This window comes from Vulpes vulpes, chromosome 14 (genome assembly GCF_048418805.1).
Source record: "Vulpes vulpes isolate BD-2025 chromosome 14, VulVul3, whole genome shotgun sequence".
Taxonomy (NCBI): Eukaryota; Metazoa; Chordata; class Mammalia; order Carnivora; family Canidae; genus Vulpes; species Vulpes vulpes.
In genome coordinates this window covers 18079212-18101508 of record NC_132793.1, presented here as the reverse complement: position 1 = coordinate 18101508, position 22297 = coordinate 18079212, and the positions used below count along the sequence as shown (strand labels likewise).

At 42.9% G+C, this 22297-nt stretch overlaps 1 protein-coding gene across 6 annotated transcripts in view; it reads right to left on the bottom strand.

Moving 5' to 3' along the window:
- The window catches only part of CHD6 (chromodomain helicase DNA binding protein 6), a 202143-nt gene extending 183439 nt beyond the window's left edge, over positions 1-18704 (bottom strand). For 3 of the 6 annotated variants that reach the window (XM_072735842.1, XM_072735833.1, XM_072735843.1), the window contains exon 1: positions 18442-18560. The gene's annotated coding sequence lies outside the window, so the exon portion shown is untranslated. Of the gene's footprint in view, positions 1-18441 lie in introns of all 6 variants that reach the window. The other 3 variants (XM_072735836.1, XM_026009654.2, XM_072735839.1) reach the window with 2 other exon arrangements.
- Positions 18705-22297: the final 3593 nt, after the last annotated feature.

Genomic DNA, 22297 nt, shown 5'->3' with positions numbered 1-22297 from the left:
CTTCTTCGAGTCAGTGGATCACAACTAACATTTCTTTTAAATTAAAAATTTTACAAAAAAAAAAAAATTTTACAAAACAGGAACACCGGGGTGGCTCTGTCAGTTAAGCATCTTTTTTTTTTTTTTAATATTTTATTTATTTATTCATGAGAGACACAAAGAGATAGAGAGGCAGAGACACAGGCAGAGGGAGAAGCAGGCTCCATGCAGGGAGCCCGGTGTGGGACTTGATCCCGGGTCTCCAGGATCACGCCCCGAGCTGAAGGTGGCGCTAAACCGCTGAGCCACCCAGGCTGCCCCAAGCATCTAACTAACTCTTGATTTCAGCTCAGGTCATGATCTCAGGTCATGAGCTCAAGCCCTGCGTTGGGCTCTGCACTCAACTCAGTTTCTGCTTGTCCCTCTCCCTCTTCTCCTCCTTGCTCCCCTACTTGCACTCTCCTCCTCTCTAAAATAAATAAATAAATCTTTAAAAAAATTTTTTACAGAATATAAACAGGTAACTTTATGGTATGTAATTATCTTAATAGAACTATTTTTAAAAGAATACAGTAGATACAGTGCATCACAAGTAGTAAGAATACATACTGAGTATTAAAACCTTTGAATTAATATACTGTGTTGTTATTACTGTAAGTTGTGGTCACAACAAGATCAGGAAACTCTAGTTTCAGCAGTGAGATGTGACCCTAAGGCAAATTCTCTGTGGACAATGGCAGACTCTTGGGCCTGCTTTGTTTCTAGACATTAGACTGCCTCCAGTCTAGGTTAAAACATGTATTTTCAATGGAGCAATCTCACTCCAAGGGGACAAAAAGTGGTTCTTGAAGGTTATAATCTCTTACTTGTTCATGTGTGATACAAACATAAACATAGTATATACACAGGATACACTATATACTTGTGGTATTAAAATTTCATGGGTAGGAGGGCTTTAATGTTAAAAAAGAAATGGTCTAAAAGGGCTTCTTAGGGGAGTGATAATGGAAAAAAAAACTGAAAAACAATGGATTAAAAGAATTCATTTTATGAAGCCTAATTCCCAAGACTCCACACTGAGCCAGAAATGGCAGTGTTAGCAAGGCCTGCCTTTGGCTCACCTGTTTCCCTTGAGGGATTGGGGATGGTAGGGTGCAGTAGGGGGAGAAGGGCTAATAAGGAGCACAAGCCTAAAGTTCCTAATTCCCTAGCCAAATACCATCTCATTCTCACCTCCCCACCAATATTCAAATTCGTGCTCAGGTTTACCCAAAAAGATACTGAGTTCAGTTTTGATGTGGGACATGCAGCTGAAGCTGCTAAAAGCCAAGGCTGGAAATGAGAGTTTGAAGCAAAGAAGACGAGAATGGAAACAGATCTTAGGATCATGAAGAGTTGATCAAAGCAAAAGGAATGAAGTCTGCCTAAGGAGGAGTGAAAAGACAAAACACACAACCATTGCAATATTTAAAAGGGGGCAGGGAGGTTCTAATAGCTTTAAAAAAAAAAAAAAGAGGGACGCCTGGGTGGCTCAGTGGTTGAGCATCTGCCTTTGGCTCAGAGCATGATCCCAGGATTCCGGGATGGATGGAGTCCCGCATCAGGCTCCTTGCAGGGAGCCTGCTTCTCCCTCTGCCTATGTCTCTGCCTCTCTCTGTCTCTCATGAATAAATAAATGAAAGAAGAAAAGAAAGAAAGAAAGAAAGAAAGAAAGAAAGAAAGAAAGAAAGAAAGAAAGAAAGAAAGAAAGAAAGAAAGAAAGAAGAAAGAAAGAGAAAGAAAGAAAGAAAGAAAGAAAGAAAGAAAGAAAGAAAGAAAGAAAGGAATGAAAGCCCGCCCCATGAACTATATAAAGACAAGGTCATGAGGAGTGGTCCTCAAGAAACAGTACAAAGATAACTTATAATGTTTCAGATGATGTTGAGTCAACTATGAAAATCTTTTCTCAAAGTCTCATTTACACTATCACATTTTCCCTTTCTTTTTTAAACTACATTTTCTTAGTGAAACACCTGGGCAACTGGAATGGCTTTAACCCTAAAACAAAAAATTACCCTGTTCAGGATAAAACCTCTCCTAGCCTCAGACAGATGTGCACACAAAAAAAGAAAGATGTGCACAAGCAGTTCTGCACCAGGTATGAGGTCCCACTTCAGAACTCTGCCATGAGTCTCGGGCGGTCACTCCCAGCCAGCCAGGGAGAGCATGGAGGAGGCAAGCAGGAAAGAAGGATGGGAAGCTGGGCTGCATGACCCTTACAGAGTTTTTCATTTCCATTTCTGAAATCCTGAGACTACTGGGTCACACCAGTCGATACTGCAATGTAAGGACACATGACAACTTATTAATACAGTGCATGGTCCTTAACTGAATTCAAGAGCAGGAAAAATTAAAAAGCTAGAGAATACGTGAATCTTAATATTTAGATAATGGACTATATATCAGTTTTATGTCAAGTGTCCTGAATGATGTAATTATATTATAATTATGTGCACCCTTTCTCCCAGGATTAAGATGCAAAAGTATTTAGGGTGAAGTGTTATAATGTCTGTCTGCAAGTAACTCTCAAAGGATCAGGCTACAAAGACGGAGCACAAGCACAAGCTAGCAAGTAATCAAGAAATTGGCAAAACAGTAACTGGTGAATCTAGGTAAAGGAGGATGGGTGTTTAATGGTATCATTCCTACAACTTCCTGTAGGTTTGATGTTTTTCAAGATGCCAAATGACAGAGGGGAGGTATAAATGGCATCAAGTATAAAAAAGTTTTTTAATTTCTGTGTGTTCCAATTCACTTCTCTTAGAATAGAGAATGGAGAGTTGATATAAAAATGATTCACAGAGGGCAGCCCCAGTGGCGCAGCGGTTTGGCGCTGCCTGCACCCCAGGGCGTGATCCTGGAGACCTGGGATCGAGTCCCACGTCGGGCTCCCTGCATGGAGCCTGCTTCTCCCTCTGCCTGTGTCTCTGCCTCTCTCTCTCTCTGTGTGTGTGTCTCTATGAATGAATAAATAAAATCTTTAAAAAAAATGATTCACAGCATTTTTTAAATACTATCCCCATTCAGAGACAAATATATTTCAAGTATACAAGGCAAGTCAGACTCTATACCACATGGAAAATTTCCTGAGTTACATACATTAACAGAATCTAGTGTTAAGGTTCACTTTCCACATGTTGTGGAACATAAACCTTAACGATACTTTAAGAATCTCGGGGCACCTGGCTGGCTCTGTGGAGCGTGCAACTCTTGATCTCAGGGTTGTGCGTTCAAGCCCCATGATGGATGTAGAGACTACCTAAATAAATAAAACTTTCTAAAAAGTACTTTTAAGACTCTAGATACTTTCTCAGGATTCTTTACTTTAAACGGTATATCACCACCGATGGGTTTTACACAAACTTACTTATTTGCACTAAAAAGGAAAGATCATATGGATAAGCCAAATTCATATGCAGACTTATTGTTTTAATTAGTGAATTTTAACTTCCAAAATCTTGAATTGGAATTATGAGGAAGTAAAACAGACGAAAAAGTTTCATTTCCATCCAGTCACATCCCTAAAGGAATTTCTATTTAATATCAAAAAGGAAATAAGCAAATGAAATAAAAATGCCCTTAAGTACTTAACTCTGAGTAGCTGAACAAAAGAAAATGAACTTTAATCAAGGCGAATATTTATTGAGAACCTACTATGTACATATATCTGAGGAATTCAAACTACAAAGACTAGACTTTGCACCCCTGGGGGCCACAATTTTGTCGAAAACAAATACAGAGAAAACTGAAGGAAAATAACAATGGTTAGCTCAGCCCTCCCTAGTCTCCATGTTCGCAATGCCTCAATTCAAAGACCTCTCTTAGCCAGGCCACTGCAGCAGCCTCCTCATTTACTGACCTGTCATCAGGCCTCTCAAACCACAGGTTCTCAAACTTGGGGGGTACACTGGAATCACCTAGGAAGTTATCAAAAACCCATTATCTGGATCCCTTCTCCAGAAAAGGATTTTACTGTGTGACCTAGGCACTGGTATTTTCTACAGCTCTCCAGGTAATTCTCATACGCAGGAAAATTTAAGCAGCACTGATCTAAACCAACCTCTGGCTGCCCAAGTACCGAATACAATCTATTCTCTGGCCATAAAACCTCTGATGATTCCTCACTGCCCGCACAAATCTCAACTCCTTATATCATTTTCAAAGCCATTCAACGTCTCCAATCTATCCCTCCAGGCCTACCACCCATCCCAAATCCACAACTCTGCACTACTCTCCAGCTTCAATCAACTTACCATTTCCTTCTGCGCCCCCCCCCCCCCCACAGGATTCATCCCATGCATAAAAGGCTCTCCAAACTCACAGACACCGATCCCAGTCTCTATTAAATTCTAAATCAACTTTCAAGAACCAATGTAAAAGTTTCTTCCTTTCAAAACTCTTAACTCCCCTTGGTTGCTCCCTCTTCTTGCATTCCAACAAAACTTTGGACACAGCCCTAATTTGACATTTATCATGATGTTTGTAGTAGCAGTTTACATTTCTCTCCCTCCCAACAGACTGTGCATTCCTCAAGGGCACAGACCATGTACATTTATCTTCAAGTTCCCAGTGCCTCGTCATGGCTGAAACAAAATGAAAGTCCAATAAATTGTTTACCAAATAAATGGGCATCACATACTTGTGGAATAAATGACAAAAAATATGAGAAAAGACAAACGTAAAAAAAAAAAAAAGACAAACGTAATTTGATAGGAAACGCCAAATTAGTTCCATAGGCCAAAACTGACTCCAGAAGAGAGTGCTTCTGGCAGATACAGAGGGGGAAAGACCCATGAAGACAAGACACTGGGACTTGAACTCAAGTCTCAAAGGAAGGAAAATGTCTAGACAGTCAAGAAAGAAGAGCAGAGAACTGTGAGCATGGAAAATAGCACAGATATGGCCCAGTACACACACAAAAAAAGCCATTTAGCTTGGCTTTGGGTTTCCTTGAAAGATACCTTAAGAAAGACATTATAAATGAATCTACTGTTCTATATAAATCTATTCTGTCTCCTTACAACTCTTCTTAGTCCTTATCACCACTTGATACATTATGGTTCCGTATATTCAAATACTACAACGCAAGCTCCATAAGAGCAGGAACTGTTTTGTTTATTGCTGCATCCCTAGGGCTGACATCAATGCCTAGAGCATAGCAAATGTTCACTATAGGGGCAGCTGGGTGACTCAGTGGTTGAGCATCTGCCTTTGGCTCAGGTCATGATCTCAGGGTCCTGGGATCAAGTCCCACCATCAGGCTCCTCACAGCAAACCTGCTTCTCCCTCTGCCTGTGTCTCTGCCTCTCTCCCTCTGTGTTTCTCATGAATAAATAAATAAAATTTTAAAAATAAATGTCCACTGTATTTTTGCTGAATGGATGAATGAACATGTTTATTATGGGCCTCTGATCTAATGCTTCCTTTCACCTGGCAGTTTCCTCCCTACCACACCCAGTCTCCACATCCAAATCCTGACACCTTTTCCAACCCTAATAAGTGCCCCAACTCAGAGTCTTCTCTGATTCCCACTTCACCCTCTTCTAAATTCCCAAAGAACACGTTTTATGGGCTTCCTGGCAACAACACAATTATTTGTATACCGGTATTTATGTATATCTTATCTCCCCCCTTTATACTATAAATTCTTTGAGGGCAAATTCTAGGTCACCCCCCCCCCCCAGCTTAGTGCCTTGTAGAGTTGCTCAGCAATCCCTGTTAAATAAGAGGAAAATTTAAATTGTGGTATTAAACCTTTAATATCTTACCATCAGAAAGATTAAGTTCAGTAATGACTTATCTTCACTCATCTTGGCCTGTGATGCCTGATTCTTTACAATCATAATATCCAACACTTATATCATGCTTATTACAATTGTGCCAGGCATTGTTCCAAGGCTTTACATAAATTAACTCAATCTTCAAAACGACTATATGAGATAGGTATTATTATTATTACCTCCACTGTACACACAAGGAGACTGAGGAAGAGAGAGGTTCACATGGCCGGTAAGTGGCAGAGCTGGGACTCAAACAGGTGGTCTGGATGCAGAATCCATGCACTTAACTACACTGCAAAGCCTCGGTGATTGCTGGGCAGCCTACTCATAAAGCCATCTGTGGCCTTCTGAGAAATTTACTCTGAAAATTTTAGAGATGCAAGGATATCTAATGCTAGGAACTATCCCCCTCACAGGAAAGATGAATTCCAGAAGGTAGTAAAAGTAAGTAACAGACAACAGAAAAGGAACGGAGGTTTCTGCAGTACAACACTGGGAAAGAGAAATGCTGGTGAGAGACCCTTGGACCTGGAACTTCAGGGGCATCAGTAAGAAGGGATGGAACAAAGAAGTAAACACAAGCTCTGGCATGATGTTATGGGTACTGAGTTGGTACAGCATACACAGTAGCAGCAAACTTGGGTAATGCTTAAGAATGTAGTGCTGGGCAGCCCCCATGGCCCAGCGGTCTAGCGCCGCCTTCAGCCCAGGGTGTGATCCAGGAGACCTGGGATTGAGTCCCACGTCAGGTTCCCTGCATGGAGCCTGCTTCTCCCTCTGCCTGTGTCTCTGCCTCTGTGTGTGTGTGTGTGTGTGTGCGCGTGTGTGTGTGTGTGTGTGTGTGTGTGTGTGTCATGAATGAATAAATAAAATTAAAAAAAGAAAAAAGAATGTAGTGCTTGGGGCGCCTGGGTGGCTCAGGTAGTTAAGCATCTGACTCATGATTTCAGTTCAGGTTATGATCTCAGGGTTCTGGATTATGCCCCACGTTGGGCACCATGCTTACAGGGGAGTCTGCTAGATGATTCTCTCTCTCTCTCCCTCTCTCCCTGGCCTGTTCACATGCTCTCCTTCCCTTTCTCAAACAAGTAAGTAAATCTTTAAAAAAGAAGAAAAGAATATAGGGCTCAAAGTGCCTGGGCTGCCAGTAAATTTAATTCCTTTGTCTCCATTTCCTCAACTGCAAAATGGGCTAGTATCAGCACTTAGCCGTAAGGATCAATGATCAGAAGGACACCTGGGTGGCTCAGTGGTTGAGCATCTGCCTTTAACTCAGGGTGTGATCCCGGGGTCCCAGGATCAAGTCCCACATCAGGCTCCTTGCATGGAGCCTGCTTCTCCCTCTGCCTGTGTCTCTGCCTCTCTCTCTGTGTATCTCTCATGAATAAATAAATAAAATCTTTAAAAAAAAAATAAAGGGTCAATGATGAGAATCCATGTATATTTATATTCAAGAGGATGGGTTGGTTTATGCTACAGTTAAAACTCCATTTAAAAAACTCAGTGGTTAAAAAATAATAATAATAACTCAGTGGTGGGGCGCCTAGGTGGCTCAGGTTATGACCCCAGGGTTGTGGGATCAAGCTCTGCTCAGCAAGCAGCCTGCTTCCCCTCTGCCCCTCCTGCCTACTCCTGCTTTCTCTTTCTCTGTCTCAAATAAATAAATAAATAAAATCTTAAAAACACACACACACACACAAAACTCAGTGGTTTAAAGCATAGACTTACTGCTTACACTACACAACCACTTCAGATCCCCTTCAGAAAAAAAAGGAGTGTTTGCCTAGAAGTGCCTCACATCACTTGCACTCAGATTTCAATATTCAAAGCAAGTCACACAGCCATGCACAATTTCAAGGTGAGGGATAAGTGCTATCCTACCACGAACCCACAAGAAAAGAAAAATAGAGTATCAGTGTGCAGCCCTAACAACTACCACACTATGAAAGAGCCTAACACCACACCTGGCGCATAGTAAGTGCTCAATTATTGGCAGCTGCTATTATTATCACAACTGAGGGGTCTGGGAAAAAACCTATTCTAATAACCCTAAGTTAAAAAGCTGAATGAGTATGGAGATCTGGGGGAAAAAAAATCATCCATGTTATTTGCAATAACCCAAAGGTAAATTTACAAAGAATTTCACAATTATATAATGGAGAAATATGCCAAAAAGTTTCTAGGAAGCAAAAAAATAGTAAAGACGACAACAACCCTCTCGGGTCTCCTCCCTCTTTGGGAACTTTGTACTGTATCGCTCAATAAACTCTGCTTTGCTGCCCACCTCCAACCTAAAAAACAGTAAGCAAGAGTTACCAAAATAGTACCACAGGCCTTTTACAAAGATATACAAGGGGGTGGTGGGCACTGAGGTGGGCAATTGACAGGATGAGCACTGGGTGTTATTCTGTATGTTGGCAAATTGAACACCAATAAAAAATAAATTTATTATTTAAAAAAAAAAACAAAGATATAAAAGGGAGGGACATGCCAAAATGTTTCTAGTAAACAAGATATAGTAAACAAGAGTTTCCAAAATAGTACCACACATCTTTATTCATTTAAAACATGTAAAATTCCACTGATATCTTTACTTTGAAAACATTAAAAAAATTATTCAGCCTTTCAGAGATTCATTTCTAATCACAGAACATAACTTCCCCATATTATCCCTGTAAGTTCTTTTTTTTTTTTTTTAAAGATTTATTTATTTATTCATGATAGACATAGAGAGAGGCAGAAAGAAGCAGGCTCCATACCGGGAGCCCGACACAGGACTCGATCCCTGGACTCCAGGATCGCACCCTAGGCCAAAGGCAGGCGCTAAACCACTGAGCCACCCAGGGATCCCCTATCCCTGTAAGTTCTTAAGGGAATTCTCCCACAGGGGTTTTCAGGACCTTAACCATCAATCAGGGAAAGAGATCTAGTTAGTAAAATGAGATCTGAATTCTAAGCCTACCTTGGCCATAGATCAGCTCTATGGTCTCACAAAATATTTACATGACTATAAATCCATTCTATCATCCATAAAATGATGAAATTGGACTAGGTGGCCTACAAAGTCCCTTCCAACACTACTCTTCTTCAATCCTAAAAAGCCAGAAAGAGGCTTTGGTTGAGAAGAATCTAGTTGAGATGCTGAATTATGTAAGCCCTGATAACGCTTAAACTAGAAATAACTGCCACAGCCACAGCTATAATGGTAGCAACAAAGCTTAGTTCAAGACTGAACATAGGGAAAGTCAGTACCTAGGGAGAGCCCTGCTGGCATGAAATGCTGCATTAGAGCAGATAAGGGTGGACAGAGTAGGACTATTATGTGTAAATAAGGAGACTGGTATTTGGCCATGGCTTATGAAATCAGTCTTTTAGTAACATTTCTTACAATATTCCAGTCCCAGCTCTGGGAACCAGTGACAAAGATGGGAACAAAGTTGAAGCAAGGAACCTACAAACATTGTTAAGCTTGGGATCTTCAACTATCAGATCTCAGTACCAACAGACTAGGCTTTTCAATTCCTTAAGACTCCAAATCAGGGGTGCCTGGGTGGCTCAGTCGGTTAAGTGTCCAACTCTTGATTTCAACCGACGTCATGATCTCAGGGTCGTGAGCTGAGCCTGTGTCCAGCTTTGCACTGGGCATGGAGCCTGCTTGAGATCTTGAGATTCTCTTTCACCCTCTCCCTCTGCCCCTTCTCCCCTGCCCCCACCCCTATACTCTCTCTCCCCTAAAAAAAAATAAACACATAAAAAGACTCCAAAGCAGTAATCCAAATATATACCTAGAGATCAAGAACTTGAAACTCCTAAAAAAAAAAAAAAAAAAGAACTTGAAACTCCTTGGACAGATTTAAAAAAAAAAAAAAGAGAGCTGCAAAACAACATGTTACAAAATAGCTCCTCTCTCCATCAGTGATACTTGTATCATTTTCAGCTAAACAGAAGCCCCTGGCAGACAAGCTACCAGTACATCCTCACTCTCTCTGAGAATATAAGACTGTCCCTACAACAAAATGGGAAACAGTGCTGGTCTCTAATGAACACCAATGGAAGACAATACACTAATTCATGCCATAAACAAAGCCAACCAACACTGCTTTATTAATTTTCCTATTCCTGCAGTCCTATCCACGATCTTTAAGGAAGCTACCCATTCTAACTGTATAAACAACATGGGACACCTCTACTGTCTCTCATGCTTCAAGAGTCACTGCCTATATGACTAACAATCTCCTACCTGAAAACCTAAAACCTGGCAAATATATTTAATAAAACTATGGTACAATTAGAAAAGACTCACCATGTCTGGACAACATTTTAAAAGGCTATGATTCTACATGTGCATTGTCACTTACTTTTATAGCCATGTTTCCTTCTACTTGTCAATCACAGAATAATCTCCAATCCTGCAAAGGATATTGATCAATATAGTTGAGCCAATGCCATCCTTGATTTTTAGGAATTTAAATATGAAGTACAAGTAGATGGGGATGGAGACAGGGAAGCATATACAATACTGAATGAGTAAAAGAAATCCTTTTAACAAATCAGTTTTTAAATATATTGGAAGAGGACAGAAGATAAGGCTCAATTTTTCAAGGGAACCTTGCTGAATATTATTAAAAACAAAGATTACCTTTATAAAATGAAAAACCATCCTCTAAGTAAGGTGATAAACCAATAATAATTTACATAGGAAAAATCTCCATTACCCAGTCTAAAGCAATGAGAACTCCCAATGACTAGCGCTCTCTACTGAACACTGGAAAGCTACAGTATTGCACTTAAAAGCTTAAATCTTTATAGGAAAGACAAAAGCTTCAGAAGTCATACTGCAAGACATTAGGCAGTTAGTCACAGCCATGAAGGGTCACAAGGCCTCACTAAAATAGCTACCTTGCTGTTTGCAAAACCTTTTGTGACATAGATATAAATTTGTTTCCTGACCCTACTATTTTCTTAATATCAACTTTTAGATAAAAATAGGTAAATATAAATGGGCAAATAAGTGCCAACTTTTATTCTATGATTTGCTCCATCTCATTTAAAACTACAGGATAGTCTTGTCCTATCCTGTATTTTCTAAATGAAGGGGGAAAAAATCCACTCCCTCCACCTCCCCGAAAGGGGGACTCTAGAGGATCTAGACCTGTGGTGTCAAATGCCAATACCACTATGTGACTATTTAAATTTAAATTAACTAATATTAAATAAAATTTAAAATTCTATTCCTCGGTCATACAAGCCACCTTTTAAGGGTTCAAAAGCCACATGTGTGACTAGTAGGTACTGCACATAGATAAGGCATTTTTCATCATAGCACAGACTTCTATTGGACAGTGCTAATCTAGAACAATGTTTCTTAAATTTAAATGTGCACAAAATTTATCAGTATAGCTTGCTAAAACAAAGAATACTGGGTCCCCATCCCAGGTAATTTATTTCAGTCGGTCTGGAATGAGGCCTCAAAATGTGCATTTCTAAACAAGCTGCAAGATAATGGTGATTTTACCTATCATCTTATGTAGTGCTGCCTATGGTTAAGAACTACTTTTTGAGGATGCCTGACTGGCTCAGTCAACAGAGTGTGACTTTTTTTTTTAAATGTTTTATTTATTTGTTTGTTTTGTTTATTTATTTATTTATGAGAGAGTGAGTGAAGGAGCAAGAGAACACAAGTAGGGGGAGAGGGAGAAGCACCCAATCCGGGGGATGGGGGTGGGGGATGTTTCAATCCCAGGACTCCAGGACCATAACTGGAACACAGACCCAGGCGGAAGGTAGATGCTTAATCAACTGAGCCACTCAGGTGCCCCAAGCGTGCAACTCTTGATCTTGGGATTGTAGGTCTGAGCCCCACATTGGGTGTAGAGATTACTTAAATACAAAACAAAACAAAAAACCCCACTAGTTTTTGTTTTCTCCCAATCCATCATGGAATAATACTTCTATAAAATACCAGAAAAATGAACTGCCCAGGAAAAAACTTTTTTTAAAACAAAGACTATAAAACAAAGACTATACATAAACTTACATTTTTTATTATTAGACTCAACAGACAAATCAATTTTCTAAAAAAATGCTGTAAATACATCTACATTCTTCAAGTTCTGTACTTATCTCACCACAGACAGGTAACAAACAATCTGTAGACCTGCACAGATATGCATACTATGAGCAACCCTGACCTAAAAGGGCTTATTTCACATTTTTACAGTTATCTCTGATTCCGCCACATGGTCAACAAGGATGGTACCTTGACTTCTTCAAGCTAATCTACGGTTGAATTTAGACTGCTAACTTTACAAGAGCTGTTAGGCCAGAATATACAAATGAACATTGATAAAGTCTTTGTGTTAAATTATACAAAATTTCTTTCAGTAAATAAAACCTATGCTTTGTACTAGCTTACCGGACATAATCTTTCAAAGAATTTCTTAGAATACTGATGGTTTCCTTGAACCCAAAGTAAACAGTCCAAGCATGCTTCTTTGCTCATGTACACTTAGGGGAAGGAACAAACCAAACAGAATCCCTTCATGGGACGTCAATGCCCTTAACCAAACTGCCTCAAGCTTATAGTGTTTTCCTCCATTTACATATCAAACCAAAGAAATGGATTTTTCTTCTATTCATCTTCTGGTCTGGCCCAACAAATGAACTTTACAAGATCTCTCAAGTTTGGCCACTTCCTAGAGACTACTTTTAGAATTTTGTCACTCTAGAATTCTGTTTTACTAATTTGCTTGACTTTTAACTTAAGCAAATGATAAAATAAGGCTTTGAGAATTTTAACATTTGATCCTTTTTCCTATGTTAACAACTGGTTTAATATAACTCTACATATAGGCATATTATCTGTAAAAACAACCTCACACGCTCAACCAGACATTAAGAAAAATTCCATTTGAAACTGACATTAACAAAAGAGTTTCAAGGTATCATATACAAAGTCTAGGGAATATAAAAATGAAGGGATTTTTTAAAAATGTTTCTTTTATAATGTTAGGGAAAAACCTTTTCCTCCTAAACATACTGAACGAAGCAGTAACAGAATGAGTAAGTGGTATTCAAAGCAAGAAAATGTCAGGAGCTTTAGCCATGGCCACCCCTCCAGTCCCATCTGCAGAAGCAGAGAGGCCCAAGAGCCTCCTGCTCTTTTATCAGGCTGTAGGAGCAAGGGTGTGGAACAGTTTCCCAAGCATAAAAATAAGGCAGGGGAGAATTCTGGGTGTAACCCTTGCCTGGATGCTGCCTGAGTGATGCAGAAGTACTTCACCAAGCCCAGACTAACTAGTCCAGACTGAGACTACATCACCTCCTAAAGCACAAAAAAGGCCCAACAAATCAGTCTCCAGGAAAAGACTTTGCTCATACAAGACAACTTTCTGAAATGACCTAAATCAATAATCTTTTTTTTTTTTTAAGATTTTATTTATTTATTCATGAGAGACACAGAGAGAGAGAGGCAGAGACACAGGCAGAGGGAGAAGCAGGCTCCATGCAGGGAGCCTGACGTGGGACTTGATCCCGGGTCTCCAGGATCATGCCCTGGGCTGAAGGTGGCACTAAACCACTGAGCCACCCGGGATGCCCATCAATAATCTTTAATACTGCTTTTGCATGTGGGTGGAAAGAGATGGTGGGGGAGAAGGGAGGATGGGAAGACATGAGGGGTAGAGGAAAGGAGGATGGGAGTCACAGATCCCTTTGAGAATCATAAAAGAATGGAGTCATTTCCCATAAAACTTCACACAAAAATTTCATATACTATTTTGGGGAGTTCACAGAACAGCTCCATAAGGGTCCATGAATCTCAGGATAAAAAGCCTCAACCTGAACAGGTAGAAACTAAAGTAAGGCTAAGGTTACCACAGTAGTTAGAACTCCTTTTAACTTGAAACCTGACCTTTTATATGCAAACAATCTTACAATTAAAAAGTATTTAGATTCCAGGGGTGCCTGGGTGGCTCAGCTGGTTGAGTGACCAACTTTTGATTCCAGCTCAGGGTATGATTTCAGGGTCCTGAGATGGAGATGATTGGGCTCCTTGCTCAGCAGGACGCCTACTTGTGATTCTCTCCCTCTCAGGCCTCAAGCCCCCCATGCGTATATAGGCGCTCCCTTGCTCTCTCTTAAATAAATAACTCTTAAAAAAAAAAAAAAAAAGTATAGATATTCCAAAAACAAAATACCTTGGTCACATAATGTACAAGAAATTTCAAAATATATTTAAAATTAAATATATATATATATTTAAAATTTACTGATAAAATAATATATTTGATCCATAAAATTAGATTAATGAATACTCCCTATAACAATCTTTAATTAATAAAGGAGTAGAAAAATAAAACTTTCCCTTTACTTACTTGGAAAATTCAAACCCAACTTACATTTCATGTCCTAAAGTTATCTTAAAATTCTGCTTCCTAGTCTTCCTGAAATTTTCAAATACTGTCTTAGTACCTAAGTTCTTCTGAAACAGCTAGTGGATAAAAGCATCACAGAAATCTATTGAAATATCAGGTTTTCTCCCCTGCTAAAAAATTTTAAGTCCTCCATGATGACTATAAAGGAAAAAGGTTCATCAACTTAAAAAATGATTTCTCAAAATAGGAACTATTAATGTCATATACATTATCAAAGATTCTAAAGGTCTCAATGATGGCAAACAGACAAAAAGAATAAGCATAGGAGGACGTAAAGAATCACTATTACAAACTCTAAAAATCAAAGCATATAGGTACTACAAGCAAAAAGAAAACATTTTTCTCTGGATTTTATGCAAATAATTTAGTTCAGAAATGGGAACAGGGATGGATATTTTAAAATAACTCCATTTTACTACCTTCAGGACTTTTATGGAAGTAACAGAATTTCTCAAGAGGGTATCAACGCCTCCACAAAATGAACTAAAGAAAAGAACATTTTGGCAAGGAAAAAGTGACTGCATTCTCCCTCTGCCTTTCATGTTTATTAGTACCAGGCTAGGCTGAACTCTTAAGTGCCCTAACAAGGACCTTTCCTACACTGTGGAGACAAGGGGGGTTAGGGGTGCCCTTACTGTATTCTAATTTGCCTCTTCAGTGACAAATTCTGGAAATGAAGAAGTAAAAATAGACAAATGTGTAGAACAACTTATGTTAGTTAACTTAGCCCCATACCACTAAAACATGACTGCATACTCCAGCTTTTTTAAAGAAATCTTTAGAAGGTTGTTGGTGAAAGAATACATGTCCTTTAAATCCAGATGATCTAGGTTCAAATTCTGACTCCAACTTTTACTAGCTTGATGGCCTTAAATAAGCTACTTCACCTCTCTGAGCTTCGATCCAATCTCATAAGAATGACCATGAAAATGGGATACTTTTTTTCATCCCTGCAGCGCCAGGGCCCAGCTGAGTGCTGGACACACACCAGGTATTCATTCAGTGCTAGTTCTTTTTGCTTATCTCACAAGCATGTCACATTCTACTGAAGGAAAAAAAAAAAAAAAAAAAAACAGACCTGTTCTCTAGGAAACAGATATCTAAGCCCTAGCTATTATTTTATGTATTTCAAAGAGTTTTCAATATAATAACCTGGAACAGGAGAATGCAGGCAGTCCCATGGAATTCACTGCAGCTTTTCACCTGAATTAAACTAAAGCTTTGTAGGAAGAATGGAAGTATAAAGTGAACCACCAAATCTTTATTAAAAATAAAACTATTTCTAACCTTGCTGTACTGTGTGGGGGACAAAGGGGATGGACTAGAGTAAGAACACAGTCTCCTCAGCTGATTTAGATACAGTCATTGTCACATGCCGAAAATATTTTTGCAAGAGAATCCTTGAATCCCCAAACCTGTTCAGAAGGATTCAGAATATGTTTGACTCCTTTTGGCCACTACCAAGACAAAGTCTTTCCGTGAAAATGGAAAAACATAGGCCCCTTACAGTGAGAATCAAGCCTGAGAGTATGGAGCCCTTTTTCCTCATGGTTTAACACAGGAAGACATAACCAAAACCTCTACTTGGGGCAAAGCCGTGCTTCCAAGAAAACCAAAAGACTTGTTTCAAACTTCTATAAATCAAAGAGATCTCTAAGACACAGTGGCCCAAGGTCTCTTGTTTCTGGTAAGTTTTCTGTAACATAATGGCAAAAATCACCAATGAGATCTGGTTTCTATTGAGGTATGATTCTGCTTGAGATCTTCTTTGGTATTTTGAAACAGTTATAAGAAAAGTAAACCAATAAATATGAGAAACTAACTGCCAAAGGATCTTCCAGAAATACAGCGTTACTTGTGGCTCTCCCATTTCACTCCAAACTGGTCTTTCAACTTCTTGTGTGGTTGGCACGAATATAGTGATGAGTTCAGGGAACTTCTAACTCTATCAATAAATTATAAAATAATTTTAATGATAGGGAATATTAAAAGTTGTGACATAAGAGATCACACTGAATGACTGCATGCTGTAACAACAGAAAAGCTAAATGTAAAAAGCAAAGAAATAACTGCAGTGTAAAAGATGTGACTCCAGGCAGACTGTAATATCACTAAAAGACATAATTAATTTCACAACAGATCTAGAATTATTTCGCCCATGGCCAGACTACAGCAAAAGAACAGTATCCTATTCTGGTTACTATAAAGGAGATCCCAAAGTTAGCAAAAAGGGGGGAAAAAAAATTGTAAAGGTTAGTTCTTAATAGTAGTCCGTGAATGAAGATAAAAGTCTAAATAATCCATCTCAATTCATCTAAGAGATCTGTCCTGGGACAGAAAGAAGTCCAAAATTAATCATTTACCACTCCCCATTTTCCCAGGCCTTTGGTTACAGTCACGCATTGCTTATATGAAACCACCTGTTCTGGTTGGCATAAACCATGTTACTTGAAGATTCATGTCTAATCATTTTTTCATACATAGATCTCAAACCTTCTTTGTACCGCCAGAGAGCCACGAAGTTCACAAAAACTACTCGCCTGAGGTTGCCAATCTTATCTGCCAATTTGGCGGATCAACAAACTACAGTATAGTGCACAGTGGCTACAGACCTCCAGTAGGAAAAGCAGCTCACAATCACCCTTGGGAACACAGTGCTGGGGTCCCTACCAGCACTTTTCTAAAGTACCACAAGCCTATCCCCATCACCTTATGTCAAAACCTGGGGATTAACAGGACTGCATTCCCATAGGCCATTTGAGAAACAGTAACTTGAATCTCAGACACTACTGCAGACGCTCTTAAAAACCATAAAAATATTAAAATGTGTATCTTCTCTGTTCGTGGATCTGTTACACCAGAAACGAGCAGGTTTGGGGGGGGGGGTGGAGAGGGCTGGGGAATAAGGTATATACGACAGCTCCAGAGATGCCCGGAGATGCCAAGGATTCACTAGAAACCTTGGCCAGATTACTAATGGTCCATAAAACCCTAATTTGGAGAACACGGGCCTACAAGTCGAAAATTGAATTATACTGCCTTATTAGATCCCACACTACCGAAAAAGAAAAAAAAAAAAAAAAAAACAACAACACAACCACATCACATCAGTCCTAACTGGAACTAGGAAGACTTTATGTACACAAATAGGAGTGCTTGCTTATGTATTTTTAATTGGATCAAATAAAAACGGAAGCTGCAAACAAACTCAAATTTCAATCATCTCACGAGCGAGGGGGATTTCCTAACAGCGTCGTTTTAAAGACCGAGTAGCTGCCAACCCCTCTGCACATCTGAGAAGACCGTCCCCGGAAATCTGGGAGTAAAAGACTCCGTTACTTCTCAACGGGGAAGGAAATAAATACCCTAGAGGGGACAGAGGATTCCTTCTTTTTTTTTTTTTTTTTTTTTAAGAATTAAAAAAAAAAAAAAAGAAAGAAAAAAGAAAAAGAAAAAGAAAGCCCGAGCATGCAATGCTAATAAATGCACAAAACTTGGCTGCGGGGCTGCTGGACACCCCGTAGGGCTCCGATCCCCGGGGCGAGTGCGCGCTAGTGCGTAAGAAGGGGGCGGAGGGGGAGCGCGCTGCGAGGACGCGCCGGGGCCCCCGCCCCCTCCCGGAGCAGCAGCCTGGCACCAGCCCACCCCCTCCACCCCCTCCACCCCCTCCACCCCCTCCACCCTGCAAACAGACGCAGGACGCCAATGGAGCAACTTCTCCGCGGGGGCGGCGGCGCAATAGCGGTCGCCCCCGCCGCGCCCCCGGGGGTCCCCCTCGGCCCGCCCCGGGGGGGGGGGGCGGGGGCGGGGAGGGGGAGGGGGAGGCCCTCCGCACGCCCCGCCCCTGCCCGCCGGGCCCCGGGCCGGGGGCTGCCGGGACCCCCGCCCCTCCGCGCGGCCCGCAGCGGCGCACTCCCAAGGACGGCGGCCCGGCCGGAGCGCGGCCTGAGCGCGAGCGGGCTCGGGGCGCGGCGGAGGCCGGCTGCTCGTCCCAGGCCGCAGGCCGCCGCCTGCCCTCCGCCAGGCCGCCCGCCGCCGGCCCCGCTCGGACCCCGGCCGGGCCTCGGCGCCGCCGCAGCCGCCCCGCATCCCGGCTCCATTCATAGGGGCACCCCAGCCCGGGCCGGCGGGGCGGGGCCGGGGGCCCGCGGGCGAGGCCGGCCAGCGGAGGCCGGGGAGGAAAATAAAAAGTTAAGAGAAGAACTTACCTAAAATGGCTCCTGCAGCAGCCAAAATACAAACAGCTATTATTTGGTGAAGTTTAGCTCAGACACCCTGCAAGGACACCCTAACCCAGCTCGGGCCCGCCTCCCCTGCCACGCCATTGGGCCTCGCCAGCCCAAAACACACGCTCATTGGCCACCCCGGCCGCCGCTCAGGCGGAAGCCCATTTCAAGCTTGCTTGCAGGGGCGAGTGATGGGCTCGCTCCATTGTGCTCGTATTTGCATGGATGTGATCGCGGCGCTGATTGGCCGGCGCCGGGGCCGCCCCGCCCCCTGCCTCGCGCCCCCAGCCTCCGAGACGCCGCGGCGCGCGGCCCCGCCCCCCGGGACCGAGCGGCGGGGCCACGGGGGCGGGGCGGGGCCGGGGTCCTGCGGGCCGAGGGGGCGGGGCGGGGTCCTGCACGCCGCAGACCGCAGGCAGGGGGCGGGGACCCGGGGCGCGCGCGGGCGTGCGGGGGGCTCAGCCCGCAGGTGGAGGGAGGTCTCGCAGGTAGCGGGCTAGCGGGCTGGAGGCCCCGGGGCCGGCGTCTCCCGGGGCGCGAGAGGATGTGCCGGGGTCCCGCGACAAGGGGGGCATCCGCCTGGGCCGAGGTCCTGCCGACGGAAGCCAGGAGAGGCAAGGGTTCCGCAGGTGGGGCAAGGATGCCGAGGAGCCGCGCCAAGAGCCGGAGGAGCTGCAGTCTGCGCCTCCAGCCACACCGGCTGCCGCTCCGCCTGCCTTCCTGGCGCTCCGGGCACACGGCGGGACTCCGAGGATTCTTCCCAAGCCCCCCCCCCCCCCCCCCCCCCCGGGAGTTGTCAGCCCCGGGGACCCTGCGGTGGTGCCTTGGGTCTACCTCCCAGAAATCAGGTGCTGAGCTACCGTACGTTTATGTTCAGGCCTATCTCCCCCACCATCCCTGTAGCATCCTCAAGGACAGGGCCCCGCATATGGCAGAGATTCAACTAATTGTTTAATATTCTTTAATTCGTTCGCTAGCAGCTAATTTTTTGAAAAATCCACTAAACGCCAGGCATTGATCTAAGACAGGGGATACACGGCCAATAGGACAAAGGCCTGGCTTTCGTGGACTAGGCATGCAAAGGGGAAAGACAGACAACAAATAAGTAAATACAAGGGGCAAGTAGTGAAAATGCCATAGAGAAAATGTTTGGAGCAAGGGAGGGAGTGTTATCCAACTGCCTGCAGGGCCCAATACCTTTGCCATCCCGTTACTGGCCTTCTCTCCCGGCGGTGATAGTCAACCTGTCCCCCTCACTCCCTGCTTCCCCCTATTATGGGTGCTTCTCTAGCACTCGCTTACAAAAATAAAATTAAAATGGCTGGATTCTGACTGTAGAGGCTCATTTTACCTCAAAGTAGGAGTGATCTGAGTCCTGGGGATTCCAAGAGCAGTTTGTTGGATACATTTAAGATGAACGTGGCTCAACTTTGTCAGGAGTAGCTGTAATGATGTAGCCAAACCTTACAGTACCCTGGGAGAGAAGATATTTTTAGTCTCTTTGAAGCCCCAGTGTTCCTGTGGTTTTTGTCCTGTGACCCCGACTCCTTTCCGAGGACCACTTCTTGACTTTCTTGCAGAGATGTCTCCAGTTTGAAAATACAGAGATAGCAGCCCCCTGCCCCCTGTCTACCTCACTTGTCCACTTTTCTCTCATTTGACTCAAGGCTGTCCAAGATACCTCAAGGTTCTTCCTTCCTTCTCTTTCTTCCTTCCTTAAAAACAACAACAACAACAAAACTATTAAGCACCAACTGTGTTCCAGGTATTGTTGTAAACACAAAGGCAGACAAATATCCCTGTCGTCCGGGAGCTCATAATCTAGTTTGGATTAAGATGGAGATTTACACATTGATCCTGAGGATCTCCAATCCTGCCAAGCTGTTGGTAAGTGAGTATGGAGAGAGCTACTTGTTCCCCCTGCCTCACAGGGACAGCATGCTTGCCCTCCTGAACCAGCTGCTGCAGAGGCTGAGGCAGGTCCAGGCAATTGATGGCCACAACCCCTTCAGTCCAACCCAGGATCAAAGATGTAAAACTCTCAAGAGTGCTGATGGGGCTCAGGTCTGTGCCCTTTAGTTCCTGGGAAAGGGCTGGGTGCAGAGTTATATCAGAGACAGACTTGATGAGTCCTACATGGGAGTCAAGTGGCCCTCCCTTTGTAAAATCATGTCCTTCGCTCACAAAAGATGAAATAACATTAACAAGTCGGGTAAGGAATGGAACTCCAGACCGAGGGAGCAGCATGCATGTGCCAAGGCACAGAAGAAAGAGACATTAATGAGAGGTGTGGGAGCGAGAGGGAGGCAAACTCGTCAGACAATAATTCCTGTTCTTAAACTTGAGAAAAGTCTGTAGGAAGTAAAACATAGAAACATAGGAAGTCAAACATAGAGATACAGATGTTATGTTACCAAACAAGAAATCAATAGGAGTACACAACTGATCCACAAACAAATGTACAGGTACAAGCAAAGGCCTGGAGGCTACACTCAGGAGAGGCAGCGGGCTTGACCTTCACAGAGTCATGTCTGCAGAACTGAACAGGGTTACAAAAAAAAAAAAAAAAAAAAGAACTGAACAGGGTTAATGGAATCTGACCCTTAAAACACTTGTGCAGTGGGGCACCTGGCTGGCTCAGTCAGTAGAGCATGCAACTCTTGATCTTGGGGCCATGAGTTCAAGTCCCACATTGGGTGTAGAGATTCCTTAAATAAATAAATAAATAAATCTTTTTTAAACAGGTGGGGGAACCACATCTGCAGCATCCAGGGACCTGCAAATAGGCACTAGAGGGGAAACTGAGATTGCTAAGTGGCTTTTAGTAGTATGCATTCATTGGGATGTCTTGGCCTGAGTTCTCTAGGACACAGAGCTTGATTCTACAGGACAGAATGGGAGGCAAAAGGAGGAAGGTAGGGAAGTGAGAAGAACTGATACCAGGATGGTTACTCATCTGACCTCACTATGTGTGGCTGATAGCTTCAGCTTGAAGGATTATCCTCTGAGAAGCCACATGACATGAGGCCTAGGACAGCTTATGGGAGAGGAAAAGGAAGGAAGTTTACCAACCAGTTCATCTCCCATTGGGTAAAGATCCACTTCAGTTCATGCATAAGTGCGAGGTGGGGCTTTGCGGTGTCCCAAAATCAGTGCTAGGGGGCTTACAGCAGGGTCATGAGGCAAAGATTTGTCATGATACAGCTCATGAAGTCGAATGGAGCCCATGCAGAGCTGAACATCACAGCGGCTGATTGGACAAGAGATGGTTGACACTAAGAGGCCCTGAAAGTCTGTTATGGAGGTGACAGCGATGATGCACAGTACCACGTGGTATTTACAGACAGCTCCAGAAGAGCAATTCTTAGGAGCTCTGAAGAGGAACTTCCAGCAGTCCTAGAACTTTTCTGGTAGTAACTCCATAAACACAGGTTACATCCTGCCTGACCATGTTCTTTCCTGCCTTCATGCCTCTGTTGACTTGTCCGTCTCCTCCATTAGACCATGAGCTTCTTTATTGTTCTTGTTTCTATATCTGTGTTACAGAAAAGGCTAATTTCACCAGCCTATTATGTATTCATCCGAGACTCATAGCAAAACCACATTTCTCTGTAATCAGGTAGGCCCACGTGATTAAGTTCTGGATAATGGAAACTGGATGGAAGCGACAGGTAGATCTCATTTCTAGGCATCCCCCAAAACCTCTTGTGTGAGCCTCCAAACTCCTCCTTTCTCATCTGCTGGCCAGATGCAAAATACCCAGTGGAGGACTTCGAGGCCCCCAAAAGTAGCAATGGAATGAACCTGGGTCCCTGACTGACTGCATGGAGCAGAACCC